Source organism: Dromiciops gliroides, chromosome 4 (assembly GCF_019393635.1).
Source record: "Dromiciops gliroides isolate mDroGli1 chromosome 4, mDroGli1.pri, whole genome shotgun sequence".
Classification (NCBI taxonomy): Eukaryota; Metazoa; Chordata; class Mammalia; order Microbiotheria; family Microbiotheriidae; genus Dromiciops; species Dromiciops gliroides.
In genome coordinates, this window is record NC_057864.1 from 216,147,867 (window position 1) to 216,163,913 (window position 16,047).

At 38.5% G+C, this 16,047-nt stretch overlaps 1 pseudogene; it reads right to left on the bottom strand.

Annotated features, from left to right (window-relative positions):
• Positions 1–319: 319 nt before the first annotated feature.
• On the bottom strand, positions 320–1,033 carry LOC122725755 (annotated as a pseudogene).
• Between the last annotated feature and the right edge of the window lie 15,014 nt (positions 1,034–16,047).

The following is a 16,047-nucleotide window of genomic DNA, read 5'->3' on the forward strand; positions in this document are numbered from 1 at the left end:
TGTCATTCTTGCTATCATGAGCAATGTGTGTTGCTGTTGGGTGACCAAAAATGGAGGCTTGCAGACCCCCTTTTATCTCCTAATCCTTAATGTGAAATGGTTCCTCCCCTTTTCAAGAGTTGCAATCTATGTACAAGAACTGGCTGATGGGGAAGCAGTATTCCCATTCCTCTGCATCCCCACCCATCTGCTTGACTTTTCCCATGGGAAAAATCTATCTTGATTCACTCAATGACAGTTCTAAATTAGCCTTTGAATTAATCCCTATTGAGAGGAGACAATTCCATCCCCCAATTTCTCACACATACTAATGTCACATTTACTCCCCTGCTATAAGCTTTTGTTTCTTCAGTTTCTTTTGGGATATCTTTTGCTTTTGAGCAACCTCCTTCTCTGGTTTAGGAACAATTTGTTCCTTTTCAGTCAGTATCATCTCAATATGGCAAGGGGAACTCATGTATGGGTTGATTCGACCATGAGACCTGTGAGTATTTTGAGGGCCTTGTTAACCTAGGTATGCTCAATGAGAAGAGAACCCACATCCAAAGGCTTCAGTTCAGCATTACTTTCTGCATTTTAAAGCATATACAGCAAGAACTCAGCATTCTTTTTGAGCTGATGACCCTGTGTCCAACCCCAATGCTTAGCCTGGGCACACCTGCCAACTCCACCATTGTGTCAACAGAAGGGAATACACTTTCTTCAATGTGACATCTTTCAAATACTTGGTAGCTTTTTCAGATATGCATGCCCTTGATAGCTCAGGCTGTTTCATGGGTATTCTTTTTTTTTTTTTTTTTTAGTGAGGCAATTGGGATTAAGTGACTTGCCCAGGGTCACACAGCTAGTAAGTGTTAAGTGTCTGAGGCCAGATTTGAACTCAGGTACTCCTGACTCCAGGGCCGGTGCTCTATCCACTGTGCCATCTAGCTGCCCCCGTTTCATGGGTATTCTTGAAGTGGACCCAGAGATTTGAACCCCTTGACTTGCATGATTTTGTGGGGTTCTCTAGATAAAGAGAGTACCTCGCCATTTTAAATGATTACCTAGGACAGCTTAAGGGAAGAGAGTGCTTACATTTTAATAGAAGGAAATGAGATAAGAGTTGATTCAAAATCCTAATGTCTTCAAGGGTCATAGAAGGAGGTAAATAAGATAAGCACAGGAACTGAATGTGGTAATGTTCTTTCTGCTTTGTTGGTTTTGTCATGGGGTGCAGAGCACCCCAGAAGTTCTCTGGGGCACATCAAGGAACCTTCTCCTTGAGAAACTAAACCAGAGGACAGATAACACCTAGAGAGATAAGCAGAACCAAATCTGACTGAGCTAGCTTCAGATTTCCAACCTTCATTCTGGTCTCCCTTACCCTGGGGAAATAAATTTGGGTGTGGCTGCGTCCTCTGTGTCCTGAAGAGAGAGCCACCCCTCACTTCCTCTAGTCACTACCAGTGGGGGATGGTCCTCCCTCACTAAAGGAACTTTTCACGGGTAGATGGTGACCCCTCCCCCCATCAGTCTTCTATAAAAGTACCTTCCAGTCTCCTGTTCGAGGAGATTTGGTACCTCTGAGCCATGTGCTTTGTGCCTATCTCCCCATGAGAAATCCAAGGATTTCTTTCATGGTTTCCCTCCCCCCACCCTTCCCTTTCCTTGGCCCTAAATAAACTACCACCTTATTCTAACTACTTTTATGTGCAAGAGGGGGTAATTCTTTTTTTTTTTTTTTTAGTGAGGCAATGGGGGTTAAGTGACTTGCCCAGGGTCACACAGCTAGTAAGTGTTAAGTGTCTGAGGCCGGATTTGAACTCAGGTACTCCTGACTCCAGGGCCAGTGCTCTATCCACTGTGCCACCTAGCTGCCCCCCAAGGGGGTAATTCTTTAAAGAGGAATTCCCAAGAACCCCAACCCCTAACCCAACCCATATGCCATTTCCCCCCATATCAGTTTAAAGAGAAGAAAGAATAGGTAGAGAAAGGGGAATACATTAGAGAAGAGATGAAGAAGCAACAGAAAGAGCTTGTTATTCTACGTAAATGAAGTATGTGAGAAGATACACAAACATGAGGAAGGGTGTGAAAAGTAGACATCTAAATGTTATGGGCCCAGAGCACCCCAGAAGTTCTCTGGGGTACATCAAAGAACCTTCTCCTTGAGAAACTAAACCAGAGGACAGACATGCCTAGAGAGATAAGTGGAACCAGATGGGACTGAGCTAGCTCTGTGACCCCCACCCTTCATTCTAGTCTCCCTCAACCCTGGGGTGATAAGATTAGGTGTGGCTGCTTCCTTTGTGTTCTGAGGAGATGGCTTGAGAGATCTGCAGCCACCCTTCATCCAATTCCTCCAGCCACCACCAGTGGGGGATAGTCCGCCCTCACTAAAGGAACTTTCCACAGACAGATGGTCACCCTCATCAGTCCTCTATAAACATATCTGCCTGTCTCCTGCTCGAGGAGATTGGTATCTCAGAGCCACTCTCTCTGTGCCATGCCTTTCTCCCCATAAGAAGTCTAAGGATTTCTTTCATGGTTTCCCTTCCCTTCCCTTCCCTTCCCTTCCCTTCCCTTCCCTTCCCTTCCCTTCCCTTCCCTTCCCTTCCCTTCCCTTCCCTTCCCTTCCCTTCCCTTCCCTTCCCTTCCCTTCCCTTCCCTTCCCTTCCCTTCCCTTCCCTTCCCTTCCCTTCCCTTCCCTTCCCTTCCCTTCCCTTCCCTTCCCTTCCCTTCCCTTCCCTTCCCTTCCCTTCCCTTCCCTTCCCTTCCCTTCCCTTCCCTTCCCTTCCCTTCCCTTCCCTTCCCTTCCCTTCCCTTCCCTTCCCTTCCCTTCCCTTCCCTTCCCTTCCCTTCCCTTCCCTTCCCTTCCCTTCCCTTCCCTTCCCTTCCCCAGCCCCGAAATAAACTATTCTAACTGCTTTTGTGTGCAAGAGGGTGTAATTCTTTAAAGAGGAATTCCTAAGGACCCCAAACCCCTATACCCTATACCTTACCCTCTACCCCATTTTCCCCATGACATAATGATCTTGTTTGAACCAGACAAAAGAGGGCAGAGAACATACAAATAAAAAGTTTGATGTAGAGATGCATCTGACTAAAGAAGGAAATAGGCAAGTGAGAGAAAAGACTATATTTGGACTCTTCTCAGAGCCCTAAAGGCAGAGAGTGAGTCTGGTTTCAGGCCCTACAGCTTTGTTGCCCAAACCTCTCAGTTGGGGGCTGCCAGGCACATGAGGCTCCTGGGTCTTAGGCCCAAGCAGGGCCTGAAGAGGGGCCTGGATTTTGTGGGAGTTGGGTTTGGCTGGGAGTTCTCCTTGAGGCACCTGAGGTGATCCCCATGTGACTCAGAGCTCAAGCCCCAACTTGAGTTTTGTTTTGTTTTGAAAGGTTATATTTACACAAGCACTGTTTTAGTGGGGAATGGGGACATCCTTACTCCAGCATAGGGTTGGGGCCTAAGGCCGCAATCTGATTGGTTGATAAACAGAGCAATCTGATTGGTCAAACCCTGAGTCAGATTTTCTTTCTTGAAGTATTATGTATGTTAACACAGCATTGTTCTAAGGAGGAGCTGACACGCTTGCCCAGAATAGGTTAAGGCCTGGTATCATAGTTTGTAAAATATGATTGGTCAAATGGTACCACCTGACTAGTTTCTAGCACTGTGATTGGTCCACTTGGTACAATCTGATTGGTTGTTATTGCTATGCCATATGTTGATGAGAGATGTAAATGAGGAATTGTAAAATGCTGTAATGTGATTGGTTGGAGGGGACTCCTTGAGGGATATAAATAGAGGTGAGGGACCTCACTTCAGTGCATCTTCACGAAGATGAATAAAGAAGCCTTCACCCACCAACTGCTGCCTGCAACACTAGAGCTGTGCAACACTATTTAAGTGGTTAGCTGCATTTCTAACACAAGTACAAAGAAAGAGCAGAAAAGAATATAATAGAAAGAATAGTCAGGAAGGGAATTGTCATAAACAAAATAAACTTCAGCTTCATAGAGTTCATCACAAAGAAGATATTAAAAGGAAAATAAAGTATAAGAACCAGACATCGGGATTGGGCTTTGAGATAAAGGGAGGGGTAGAGGAGTAGGGAAAGACCATCTCAGTTACAGATTACTAGAGCTGATCAAATTCCTTTTCTTTTTTGCCCCTCCTTTTTTGTTAAAAAAAAAAAAAAGCCTAGAGGAAAAGAGCAAAAAGTATAAGAAACTATGATGGAAGTAAATATGCAATTAGCAATCATAACAGTAAATGTGAATAGAATTAATTCACCTGTAAATTGGAAGAGAGTAGCAAAATGGATTAGAATGCAGAATCTAGACAACAACTTGTTTACAGGAAACACACTTTGAAACATAAAGATTCAAACAGCTAAATTGAGGGGCTGGAACAGAATTTGCTATGCTTCAAATAAATTAGTGGGGTTTTTATTTTAGTATATGGTTAGCCATGTACTAAAATAAAAAAACCTCAAAAACAAAATACAGAAAACCAGAAGTATTATACATATCCTTTATGGAACTCAATACAATAATATTATAATTAATAAAGAGCACTTGAAGAAAGGATTCAAATTTAAATAGTAACTAAATAATTTAATCCTAAAGAATCTAGTAGGTTAAAGAACAAATCATAGAAACAACAGAAATTGAAGAAATGACCAAAATGAGACAGCATATCAAAACTTTTAGGCTGCAGCCAAAGGAAAATTTATGTCTCTAAACAAGAAAGGAAAATAAGAACAAATCAGTGAATTAGGAATACAAATAAAATAACTAACTAGGAAAGCTACCAAAAAAAAAATCCCAGTCAAACACTGTGGCATAAACACTTTCTGTCATAAAAGAGTCTCTCCTGAGAGGAGAGTCTCTTCTGCCTGATCCATTTGTATTGGCTCTCACTTTTTTTTTTTTTTTTGGTCAGGGCAATGGGGGTCAAGTGACTTGCCCAGGGTCACACAGCTAGTAAGTGTCAAGTGACACTGAATCCAAACTCAGGTCCTCCTGAATCCAGGGCCGGTGCTTTATCCACTGTGCCACCTAGCTGCCCCTGGAGACTTTTTTTTTTTTTTGGCTCTCACTTTTGACTCAGCTGCCAATTAAAATGCTTTTTGCTACCACGAAGCAAGCCAACAGGAAATAGAGAATACCTGTGTATGATCTGAATCCGTGAGGAAAAGGTTATGTCCATCACAGATTTCTAGAATCAGGTTCATCAAGTTTCTATGAGTATATGCAGCAGGTAGAGAATATCATCTGTAATCTAAATAGTAGGCCCTCATTGTCCAGTCTCATTACACATAAATTGTGTGCAAAAATAGGAAAATAAAGAATTCTGACAAACTCCATCTATAAAACAAATATAGTCCTAAGCTTGGGAGATATAAAACAGAAAGAAAACTATTGACTAATATCTCTAATGATCTTTATTGCAAAAATATTCAATAAAACATTGATTACAATATATGAGAAATATGATACACTCTGTCCTGATTGGGTTTATACCAGAGATACAGGGTTAGTTCAATATTATGAAAATAATAAACATAATATCATACCACACTAATTTTTAAAAGAGTAAAAAATCACGCGATTATATCAATAAATTCAGAAAGAGGTAGAAGGGCTAGAGCTGGGGTGGAGAGGGGAAGGGCCTAAGTTTTCAGACAATGGGTCTGCTGTAGCAGCTGTCTTATCATTGGGAGGGGTACAATGAGGTCAGGAAACATGGACCAGTAGTAAAAGATGAGGGTTCTAACATTAAGCAGGAAGACCTAAAATTAAGCAGATTGAGGAAGGTAGAATTACAATTCCATCAAGCTTGCTGGCGAGTTTCAACAGTCACTTCTATCTAGAATGGTTGTTCAGTCATTTCAATCGTGTCTGACTCATCATGACCCCATTTGGGGTTTTCTTAGCAAAGATCCTAGAGTGTTTTGTCATTTCCTTCTCCAGCTCATTTTACAGATGAAGAAACTGAGGCAAACAGGGTGAAGTGATTTACCCAGGGCCACACAGCTACTAAGTGTCTGAGGCTATATTTGAACTCAGATCTTTCTGACTCTAGTCCCCATACTCTATCCACTGTGCCACCTAGCTGCCCAATAACTGGAAATGAGGGCAGTTTAAACCTTATGTATGCCAATCATGTAACAAGAGACAGGACTATAAGGGGGAAGGGGGGGAGATAGACTCCACTGGCTATTAACATAGTGCTTAGGGGGCAGCTAAGTGGCACAGTGGATAAAGCACTGGCCCTGGATTCAGGAGGACCTGAGTTCAAATCTGACCTCAGACACTTGACACTTACTAGCTGTGTGACCCTAGGCAAGTCACTTAACCCCAATTGCCTCACCAAAAAACCAAAAAAACCAAAAACACATAGTGCTTGACAAATTTGAGAACTCTATTTGAGTAAGAAATCATTATTTAACAAAAACTTCTGGGAAACTTGCTGGCAGAAATTTTATTTAGACAAACATGTCAGATTATATACCAAAATAAGCTCCAAATGGAGAGATGACCTACATATAAATGTTCACATGATAAATAAGTTAGAGATATATGGAAGGAGCTACCTTTCACAACTATGTCTAGGATAGGTGGAGAGTTATGGACCAACCAATTGATACAGAGAATCACAGGAGTTAAAATGGACAATTTTGATCACATAAAATTGAAAAAATTTTGCATAAACAAAATCAATGCAGTTAAAATCAGAAGAGAAACAGTTAAAATATCTATGTCTAACTTCTTTGATTTATCTTTATTATCTAAGATATCTAGGAAACCAACACCCACATATAAGAAAAAGAACTATTTCCTGATAGATAAATGGTCAAAGGATATGAACAGGAAGATCTCAAAAGAATAAAGGCAAGCTATCAACAACCATATGAAAAATAATGTTCCAAATCACTTATCACAATTCTGAGCTTTCACCTCCCACTAATCAGATTAGCAAAGATAACCAAAAAAAGAATGATAACATTGAAGGGGCTGTGGTAGGATAGATATACCAAGGCATTGCTGGTAGAGCCATCTGGGAAATGAATTCGGAATTGTACCCTAAAAGTCACTGAACTATTTATAGTCTTTAAACCTGTTGTGCCACTTACATCTGCATATACCACAAAGAGATCAAAGAAACAATGATGTGCACAAAAATATTTATAGATGTACTTTTTATAGTAGAAAAAACTGGAAACTATGGAGGTATATGGGGATTGGGAGGTGACAACAAATTATGGCTTATGAATATAAAACAATATTATGACCCCATAAGAAATTACAGACAGAAGAAATTCAGAGAAACCTCAGAAGACTTGTATGAACGTATGCAGATTTAAATGAGCAAGAGAATAGTGTATACTACATTTTATAAAAAACACAATTGTGAGAACTTAAGAATGATCATCAAAGTATGACTATATTTATAATTTTTTAATTTTTAGTTTTTTCATTTTTGGTGGTGGGAGAGTTAGGGGGTAAAAGTATAGGTGGGTGATAATGGTGCTAAAAAGGAAGAAAATAAAGGTTTTAATAAATCACTAACAAATTGCAGCTGGATTCAGGAGGACCTGAGATCAAATCTAGCTCAGACACTTGACACTAGCTGTGTGACCCTGGGCAAGTCACTTAACCCTTATTGCCCCACAAAAAGAAACAAATAGGGGCAGCTAGATAGCACAGTGGATAGAGCACCAGCCCTGGAGTTAGGAGTACCTGAGTTCAAATCCGGCCTCAGACACTTAACACGTACTAGCTGTGTGGCCCTGGGCAAGTCACTTAACCCCAATTGCCTCACTTAAAAAAAAAAAAAAAGAGGGGCAGCTAGGTGGCGCAGTGGATAGAGCACCAGCCTTGGAATCAGGAGTGCCTGAGTTCAAATCCGGCATCAGACACTTAACAGTTACTAGCTGTGTGACCCTGGGCAAGTCACTTAACCCCAATTGCCTCACTAAAAAAAAAAAAAGAAAAAGAAAAGAAACAACAAAAAAAACCCCACCAAAAACCCCCACAAACAAACAAACAAACAAAACCAAAAAACCCCACCCAAATAGCAGGAGAGAATAGAAAGAAGTTTGGAAGGGAACTCAGACAAAGTATCACAGTATTGAATCTACAATGTTAAACTGGAATTTAAAAAAATTTTTTTTTGTAATAGAGAATCAGTGTTATATGCCTCCCTCATTTTTTGTTCTAATGTTTCTGTATGGAGAAATGTTTCTGTTTGTTGATGTCTCCAAGTTTATAATGATAGAAAAGAACTTCAAGTTAAAAGAGTTGAGAAGGGACCTCCACCCCTCCTTTGCAGAGGGCATTGTATCAAAGTGTTGTTTAGTGTCATGGAGGAGATTGATGGTAGGGGTACTTAGGTAATTCCTCTTTAAAGAATTACACCCTCTCCCACACAAATCCAATTCGAATAAAATAATCTTTTATTTAGGCTCTAGAGAATGGAGACCAAGGGTAGATGGTTCAGAGATGTTCTCTGAGATACCTCTCTCCTCAAACAGGAGAAAGGCAAAAGTTTTTATAGATAGATGGGGTGACCGGATGGGGCCACCACCTAACAATGGAAAGTTCCCTTTGGGGTGGGATGGTGGTCCTGACTTCTGGAGTTATCTCTGTCCCCTGGCATAGATCAGTCAGCAAGCCACACCTAATAGGCTTATCTCCCTTACTTCATGTTCATCCTTCAGTTTAGCTGGCCAGTTTAAATTTTAATAGTCCCAAATTCCTTGACATGTCCCAACCCCATAACATTTAGGTTTTTTTGTTTTGTTTTGTTTTGTTTTGAGTGAGGCAATTGGGGTTAAGTGACTTGCCCAGGGTCACACAGCTAGTAAGTGTTAAGTGTCTGAGGCCGGATTTGAACTCAGGTACTCCTGATTCCAGGGCCGGTGCTCTATCCACTGTGCCACCTAGCTGTCCCTCATTTAGTTTTGATGAACTTTTTTCTTCTCCTTTTTATTCCTTGCTATGGGTGGTGGGTGGAGAGGATATGTATATGAAAATGTAGGTAATGTAAAAACAAGATATAAAATTTAAAAAATAAAACAAACACACCACAAAAGACAAAACCAGCATCACCAATTAATTTGAAAAGAAGACGAGCACCTTAGGAATTTTTTTAAAGCCCTTTTTTATATTGGATAGCATGAATCCAACTATTAGCTATTTTTTTAAGTTGGCATTTGTTATAATCCTCATGAACATATTTTTCCATAAAATTTGACCCAAAGAATAAACATGCAGTGCGTCCCAAAAGTCTTAGGGAAGTTTTAAGCTGTTAAATCTTAAACACATCTAAATTATTAAAGTTTAAAACAGAACTAAGCCTTTTGAGACACCTTGTACTTCAGAACTTGCACACAAAACCATATGCAGTTGTTGACACAATTAGAATGATAGAAAGAAATGTGAAGGTATTAAGAAATAGTCTTAAGAACCGATTTCATTCACTCTAATGGCAGAAGCCATTGAAGAGAGCTACCAAAGATCTGTGGAAAGACAATAGAAGATTACAAGAATATCAAGCTGCTACAGGCAGTGGAAAACTTGAATGCCATAGCATCCAGTTAAAGGTGACAAAAAAGAAACATTCAGAAAAGAATCCAGAAAACAAAAGTAAATTATAAATTGTAAATTTCCTAAATTGGCAATTGAAAGCAAACCGTAAAAGGTAACGATGATATGAGTAGTCAAAGAAGTGCAAAGAACAAAATAATCCAGTAAGCATCAATCAAAAAATCTTAAGAATGAACCACAGAGGGGCAGCTAGGTGGCGAAGTGGATAAAGTACCAGCCTTGGATTCAGGAGGATCTGAGTTCAAGTCCGGCCTTAGACACTTGACACTTCCTAGCTGTTTGACCCTGGGCAAGTCACTTAACCCTCATTGCCCGGCAAAAAGAAAGAAAGAAAGAAAGAAAGAAAGAAAGAAAGAAAGAAAGAAAGAAAGAAAGAAAGAAAGAAAGAAAGAAAGAAAGAAAGAAAGAAAGAAAGAAAGAAAGAAAGAAAGAAAGAAAGAAAGGAAGAAAGAAAGAAAGGAAGGAAGAAAGAAAGGAAGGAAGAAAGGAAGAAAGGAAGAAAGGAAGAAAGGAAGAAAGGAAGAAAGGAAGAAAGAAGAAAAGAAATTAGGTGAGAGGGAAATCCCTCAAAGAATGAAGATGTAGAAAATTTCTGGTGATCTATATGACCACTAAAAGTTCAACAAAACAAAAACACAAGTCGGATCGATGAAGAAACACAAAAACTTTACACATCATTAACATAAAAAGAGAGGAAAAAAGTAACATTAAATAAGTGGACACTCTAATCCCTCTGCAAAACTTAAGAGCGGCAGGACCAGACAAAATCGATAGTTATTGGCTCAAACATTTTACAGTGGTTCATAAATTACTAGTATAATGGGCTGTTTGGTGAGGTTTAGAAGGATTCCTCTGAGATTCATTTAGATCTTTTGGGACTTGTATCTGGGACATAAAAGGTTTTTCTTTTCTCCTCAAGCCAAGAAGAAACAGAGCACTCCATGTCATGATTGGATCTATGTGGGATTATGCTGGCTCAGGGAAGTTTGAATGACATTGTGAGGGGGATAGAGAGAGAAACAGAGAATAAATACAATGAAGGAAGCTTGGCATGAGACCTGAATCTAAGAATTCCAACAGCTGGAATTTTCTTTTGCTTGATCACTTCCCTGTTTATGTAGTAGTCCAGCAGAGAGATGCTGAACTCCACCTAGCCTGAGAAATTATTTGAAAAATGATGAATTTACTCTGATTTCTGCTTCTCTCTCTGTTCAATAACCATCTGTGTGTGGTGGTATAGACAGACAGAAAGACAGGCAGATGGACAGATAGATGGATAGATAGACAAATAGACACAAAGACATGTTGATCACTTATTAAATGTTTCCTATATGCCACGTATTCTCTTAAGCATTAGGGATACAAATATAAACAACAGTCCCTCTCTCCTCAGGGACCTTGCATCCTAATAAGGAAAGACAAAATGTAAGGGAAGGAAGGAATAAAGGTACCCTTGCAGGGCAAAGTAGCAAGTGAAGAAAAAGAGAATGAGTCTGGGGAGTGAATCCAGGCACGAGTGAGGTGAAACAGGTCTGGGGACCTTCCTAAAATGGTGGTCCCAGGGAAGGAGTCACCAGTCCAACTCCCTGATTTTACATTTAAGGAAATGAGAACCTAAAGAGAAGATAGTCATTTATAATGTGTTGCTAAAGTAGAGCAGCTAGGTGAATGTGGATAGGGTGTCAGGCCTACAGTCAGAAAGATACATCTTCTTGAATTCAAATCTGGCCTCAGACACTTCCTGGCCATGTGACCCTGAGCAAGTCACTATACCCTGTTTGCCTGAGTTTCCTCATCTATAAAATGATCTAGAGAAAGAAATGGCAAACCACTCCAGCATCTTTGCCAAGAAACCCCAAATGGAGTCATGAAGTCAGATATAACTGAAAGATGACTGAACAACAAAAAAGTGACTGCTTGACTGTATAGAATCTTACTGAATGGGATCTTCATCTCCAGTCTGGTGAATCTCTAGTCACCTGAGGGCTCAGAGAGCTTTTATGAATTTCATGAATAACCTATATTAATTTGCTTCTCCAAAGTAGCAGAGGAATGCAAGAGCCTCTGGGTAATCTCAAGCTAATCTTTTCATCTCCAACAAGGCAAGGGTCACTTTGAACATGGATACCTGAGGCTAAGAAAGGAAGGGGAAAGTAGGAGGCATAAATAGAGGAAAGATACTGCCCAAAGCCCAGCCCCAGGGGGTAGAGTCAAGCGGTCTGTGCCCCTTCTGTCTGGAGGGGCAAATTCTCTTTGCCCAAACTGCCCCTTTGTAACAACATCCACTGCCAAAACACTTCATAAAGTTTCCTCTCTGATCAAAGTTCTGCAGGAGCAGTGTGAGGACATCAGCAAACCTACATGACCAGAGCAATGAACTGTCCCCTCATTTTGTGTGCCTTGGCCACAGTTGTTCCCTACATATATCTTCCCACTGATGCTGTATTTATGGGAGAGCATCCACCATATTTATGGAAGAGATGTTTTGTGGCTTTTTTTTTCTTGCTATGCCATTTCAGTAAGAGCTTTTGCCTTACATTAATTCTGTCTTCTGACTGGCTAGAGTAAAGAAAAATGTCCTGGTGTGATGTTAAAAGCAATAGTATAAGGAAGGTAAACAGATAGAGTACTTTAAACCCAAGGTAGTTGTGCTCCCAGGAAAATGACCTGTGAGTGACAAGATAGCCCAAATGGAGTGCTGCGGATACAAAAAGGGGCATTTTCCGGAAAGACAGTTCAACCACATTATGGTTCTTTCTAGCCTTAGACACATTATTATCTTTCCTAAATAGAACTGAGTAAGGTCTCCAAGTTAAAGAGGGAGTCGTACCAAAATATCTCATGAGTCACTTCATGGAACATAGAGGACACCAAGTGATATGGCCTCTTTGATCAAAACCCACATGAAACAAGTTACTTTGGTGTTGCATTTAATATATACTTTTGAAAACTAGACATAACAGAAGTTCAGCCTCATGGACACTATTATTTTTCTGTTCTTTGTACATCTCAATACTTAGGTTTGCCAAGTTCATAAAATAAAAGAGAAATTGAAATAAAACACATGAAAAATGAAAAACAAAACCAAAAATGAAATAAAACTTCATTTCATGATTCTTCAGTGTTATAAAAATGTCACTTGAGATGGTAAGTATAAAATTCTTAATTTATGCCAGTGAAAAATCAAGACTGAAACCTTTGACCTTGAATTCAGGCAATGTATATCAAGCATAAAGCTATCAAGGAAAAGCTATCCTTTTCTGTGTCAAAAGGCTCACTGGCAAATCAAAGCTCAATGGCAAATATGAATTGAAATCACCGAACAATTCATGATAACATTTTTAATATATATTTGGAATTCTAAAATGGACATATTTGGAAATTCTCCTAACACACCCCATACAATATTTATATACAATATGTAATTAACAACAGATCCATCATCTTAAAACAATTATAGAAAATTAAACACTTCCTCATCTAAAAGGAGGATTGATAGATCTCCTAAGTGAACATAGTAAACAGGTTAAAAATATACAAAAACACTTTTAGAACAAACAGACAGCATTCTTACCAAGCAATAGTAAAGGCTGACAATAATAGGTATTGTTATAATATAATATAACAATAGGAATTATACAGGCTTAGTTGGAACGTACGGAAAACCCCAAGAGTGGGATCAAAATGCTTTCCATCAGCAACATTCCCATGAAATAAAAATACCTGTCATTTATATAGGACTTTTTCATATTTGCAAAGTGCTTTACAAATAATATCTCATTTTATCCTCACAATAACACTGGGAGGTTGGTACTATTGTAAGGAAAATGAAACAAAAGTTAAGTGACTTGTGGAGGGTCACACAGCTAATAAGTGTGGATTTGAACTCAGGTCTTCCTAACTACAGGTCTAGTGTTTATTCCACTGCATCCCCTCCCTACCTGAATTCAAGCAAAAAGAAGGATCAAACAAATGGCTGAGTCCATTTGAAAACTCCATAGATTAGTTTATAGAAACCAAAATTGATCATAGTAATTCAGACTCAGGTCATTGCTACCAGAAATTATGGTAATGACACTAGAATTATTGATTAATACAAATCACATAAGAAAATTATTTTTTAAAAAAACCTCTGTTATGTGCCACTGGCAATTGTTAAAATTGAACCATTATAGAAAACCGAGGAAGACATGATTCCAGCAGAAGCACACTATTCTTCACAACTGAACAGATGACAAATCCCATACTATAAATGCACACCACAAACTATCTTTGGGAGCAAATAAGCTGTATTGAAACAGAAGCATCGGCAAATATTTTATATTTATTTATTTTTGTTTTGTTTTTATTTATTTCTTAATTTATATTTGTTGCCCACAATGACTCAGACATATTAATTCATAACCATTTAAAAACAAGTAGCTTTTAAAAAAACTAGCTTTTTGTTGCAGTAAAAGACTAGAAACAAAGTGGGGAATGGATGAACATATCTTGGTATATGAATGTAATGGGATATTGTTACATCAAAATAAATGATAATGCTACAGATTTAGAGAATCTTGGGAAGACTTATGAGACCTGAAACTAAATGAAGTAAGCAGGACCAGAAGGACAATTGATACAGTGACTACAATCCTATAAAGGCTGCTACCAATACAGGCTGCTGACCAGTGCAGGGGCCAATCATGGCTGCAGAAGACTAATGATGAAGCTTGCCATTCACATCTTGATTGAAAGGTGATACACTAGAAATGAGATATGTATTTTTAGATGTGTTGTTGCTTTGTTTTCCTTAGAGGAGTTGAGGTGAGGGGAGCAGTAGTAATGCAAAAAAGAAACAGAAAAAGGAATCAATGGAATGTTTTAAAAATACATGTTTTAGGGGCAGCTCGGTGGTGCAGTGGATAGAGCACCCACCCTGGAGTCAGGAGGACCTGAGTTCAACTCCGGCCTCAGACACTTAACACTTACCAGCTATGTGACCCTGGGCAAGTCACTTAACCCCAATTGCCTCACTAAAAAAATTAAAAAATAAATAAAAAATAATAAAAAATACATGTTTTAAATATATATTTTATTTTTCCAATTATCAAATGATTAATATTTAATAATAATTTTTTATTATTTGATATTTTAAGTTTTTTAAAAACACAATAAAAGATTTTGTTTCAGAAACTGTGAACAGTTTGCTTTTTAAAGAAACATATATGAAATTTAACACAGTATTAACAAAACTTCCTTGCTTATCTCTGCCTTCTTCTGATCTTCTTTCTTCTTCTCTCCCCTTTCCTCAGCCCTTGATTATATATGTGGTCATGCAAAGCAATGATCAGTTGGGAAAAACTTAGCTCCTCTGATCAATACAATAATTAACAACAATTCCAAAGAACTAATTTTTAATTCCTGGCTTTTTCTTTTTTCTTAATTACACATAAAAATTAACATTCATTTTTTTAAATTTTGAGTTCCAAATTCTCTCCCTCCCTCCCTCCTCTCCCCACTCCTTAAGAAAGCAAGCAGTTTGATATAGATTATACATGTGCAATCATGCCAAATGCAGACTAAAAAAAACCAAGAATAACAAAATTTTTTAAAATATGCTTTAATCTACATTCAGAATCCATCAGTTTTTTCTCTAGAGATGAATAGCATTTTTCATCATAAGTCCCTTGAAATTGTCTTGGATCATTGTATTGCTGAGAATAGCTAAATCATTCAGAATTGGTCATTATTACAATATTGCTGTTACAGTGTGCAATGTTCTCCTGGTTCTGCTCCTTTCACTTTATATCAGTTCATGCAAGTCTTCTCAGGTTTTTCTGAAAGCATCTTGCTCATCACTTCTTATAGTATAATACTATTCCAGAACAATCATATACCACAATTCCAAAGGACTCATGGTAAAAAATGCTATCCACCTCCAAAGAGAGAACTAATTAACTCTGAGTACAAATTGAAGTTTTTTTTCCATTTTAAAAATGTTCCTTTTTTTTTTTGCAACATGGCTAATATAGAAATGTTTTGCATGACTTCACACATATAATCAAGGGTTGAGAAGGGGGAGAGGGAGAGAATTTTGAATTCAATTTTTAGAAAATGAATGTTTAAAATGTTTAAATGTAATTGGGAATATTTAAAGAAAGAAATAAAATATATTAAAATACATAAAAGCAGAAGGAAGTTCAGAAGAAAGCAGAGACAAGCAAGGCAGTTTTGTTATTATTGTGTTAAATTTCATATATGCTTCTTAAAAAATCAAACTGTTCACAGTTGCATATACAATCTTCTTTGATGTTCTCTGTGTAATGTGGGTACTGACCAATGAGGACCAAATCTTTAAAACATATGCATTATACTCTGCTTGATGCCAAGCTTGCAGGCTCTGAGCTCCTTTCCCCAACTTTCTACTCATACCGACAGGCTGAGATCCAAAAAGGAGGGTGAACACTT